Source organism: Bison bison, unplaced genomic scaffold (assembly GCF_000754665.1).
Source record: "Bison bison bison isolate TAMUID 2011002044 unplaced genomic scaffold, Bison_UMD1.0 scf7180017864383, whole genome shotgun sequence".
In the NCBI taxonomy this organism is placed as follows: Eukaryota; Metazoa; Chordata; class Mammalia; order Artiodactyla; family Bovidae; genus Bison; species Bison bison.
Window position 1 is genome coordinate 607,709 of NW_011494955.1, and position 2,428 is coordinate 610,136.

Genomic DNA, 2,428 nt, shown 5'->3' on the forward strand with positions numbered 1-2,428 from the left:
AAGAGTAATTATTTTAAAGTTTGGCAGCATCCTTCGAAAGTGTTAGATAAAGTTGCATTCCTATAGGGCAAAGGTGCAGTGGGCTTACAACAAGGAAAGAATTTATTACCTTAATTGTCTAAAGTTGTTAATACCAAGGCCACTGCTTATTTTTTCTATATACCAACTATATTAATTAATATACTCCCAAGGACACAATACAGGGGATGTGGCAACTTGACAGCAAGCATTGGCTCAACAATGAAATCTTCTACTAGTTCTATTCTGATGATTTCTAACTCCCAGAGAGGCTCTATACTATTTAAATATCTTAAGCTTCCCGTGCCTCTCGCGGTTGGGAGGCTGTAAACAGTCGTATGCGTAGCTGTAGGAGTCCGGGTAAACCTGGCACATCTTTGGCACTCAGGAGTCTTTATGGTCCAACTTTGGTCTTTGGGAAAAGGCTTTCCTGCTTCCCTGGTGGTGAAGAATCTGCCTTCCAATGCAGTAGATATGGGTTCGATCCTGGGTTGGGAAGATCCCCTGGAGGAGAACATAGCAACCCACTCCAATATTCTTGTCTGGGAAACTCCATGGTCCATGGGGTTGCAAAGAGTCAGACACAGCTTAGTGACTAGAGAACAACAAAGGCTTTCCTGTGTCTGCTGTACTCATAGGCACTGCCAGGAATTCTCAAGTGCACAGTAAGCTGGGAGCATTGGCTAAGAGATCTCCCACATTCCCTGCACTCTCACGGTTCTTCTCCAGTATGAGTCCTCTGGTGGAGAGCAAGCATGCATTTGCAGTTGAATTCTTCCCGTAGTCACTGCAAACATAAGCTCTTGCTCCCATGTGAACCTTCCAGTGCTGAGTAAGTTTCGGCCTTTGAGCAAAGGCCTTCCCACACCTGCTACACTCATAAAGCTTTTCTCCAGAATGAACTTTCCAGTGCTGAATGAGTTTAGAGATGCAACTGAAGGCTTTCCCCCATTTCCTGCACTTGTATCACTGTGTGGACTTGCCAGTGTACATTAAGGTGGGAGCTTTGGCTGAAGGTCTTCCCACATTCGCTGCACTCATAGGGCTTTTCTCCAGGGTGAGTTCTCTGGTGCAGAATCAGTGTGTGTTTGCAGTTGAACACTTTCCCACATTCACTGCACATGTATGGCCTTGCTCCTGTGTGAACCTCCTGGTGTTGAATGAGGTTTGACTTGCTGCTAAAGAATTTTCTGCGGGTATTGCACTGAAAGAGCCTTTCTCTGTGTGAACTCGCCTGTGTTCAAGCAGGCCAGAGACCTGTCTGAAAAATTTCATGCATTCATTGCATTTGTAAGGCCTTTCACCGGTGTGTATGGTCTGATGTTTGAAAAGGTCACAGCTTTGGCTGAAGAATTTCCCACACTTGCTGCACGCATGAGGTCTCTCTCCAGTGTGGATTCTCTGGTGTTGAGCAAGTGTGTGTTTCTAGGTGAATGCTTTCCCATATTCACTGCATTTTTTAATCTTCTGTCCAGTACCAAGGGCTCCCCCACACCTAGTGCTCATGTGGGGGCTTCATTCTGTCATGAGACACCCAGTGCTGAAGGTCAGAGGTGGCTGGCATGTGCATTCTGCCTTCACCGCATTCATAGATCTGCTCCATCACACAGATTCTGTAGCTTTTCAGAGTCCCTGGTCTCATCCTTCCTGAAGAATTTCTCTCCATTGTGCTGTGGAGAATTTCTCTCCACTGTGTTTCTGGTGCTGATGGAGGTCTGCACTGAACCAGAACTGTCTCCCATAGGCCTCACACTTGTGTGGCTTCTGCCTGGCTTTCCCCTCCTGGTTATTCCATAGGATGAAAGATGTCTTTTGATACTGGGCCAGACATGTCATATGGCTGGGTCTTCAGACCTGCCACAGGAGTCCTAAATGGTGACATTCCTTCTAAAGAAACAGTCTGCTTGGAGGAAGCAGCCTCAGCCTCCACTCCATGGCAATGATCTGCAACCAGCAGAGTGCCTGATGAGACACATGTTGACTTTCAGGGAGGGGACAACCCCACCATAAACATATCTGACACACCCAGGGTAAGTCCATGGGACTATTCACAGGAGAGTGAGGTGGGACAGGTTGGGGAAGGGGTTGCTGTGCAGTGTGGGGCCTCTGAATGTCAAAGAGTGGGGGAGGCCTCCTGACAGCAAGGACATGAGTACAGGGTTCAACAAACAGCTTCCAGGAGGAGGTTGGTTATCGGGGAAGGTGAGTGCTAGGGAGAAAGGCATGTCCAGGTCCAGAAAACTCCAGTTACAAGTGAGTAGCTGGTGTTCAAAGATGACTGAAGCATATGTGCACCTCTCATGAGACATGCACTGCAGGCCAATGCTGTAGACGAATGCAGGCTGAGCAGTAAGGAGTAGTGGGTGCAAGGAAGATGCTAGGGTCCAGAAGTCAGACTAGAAGTAAGTCA

The 2,428-nt window shown here is 47.6% G+C and overlaps 1 pseudogene; it reads right to left on the reverse strand.

Annotated features, from left to right (window-relative positions):
* Positions 1-613: 613 nt before the first annotated feature.
* LOC105001646 lies at positions 614-1,524 on the reverse strand (annotated as a pseudogene).
* Between the last annotated feature and the right edge of the window lie 904 nt (positions 1,525-2,428).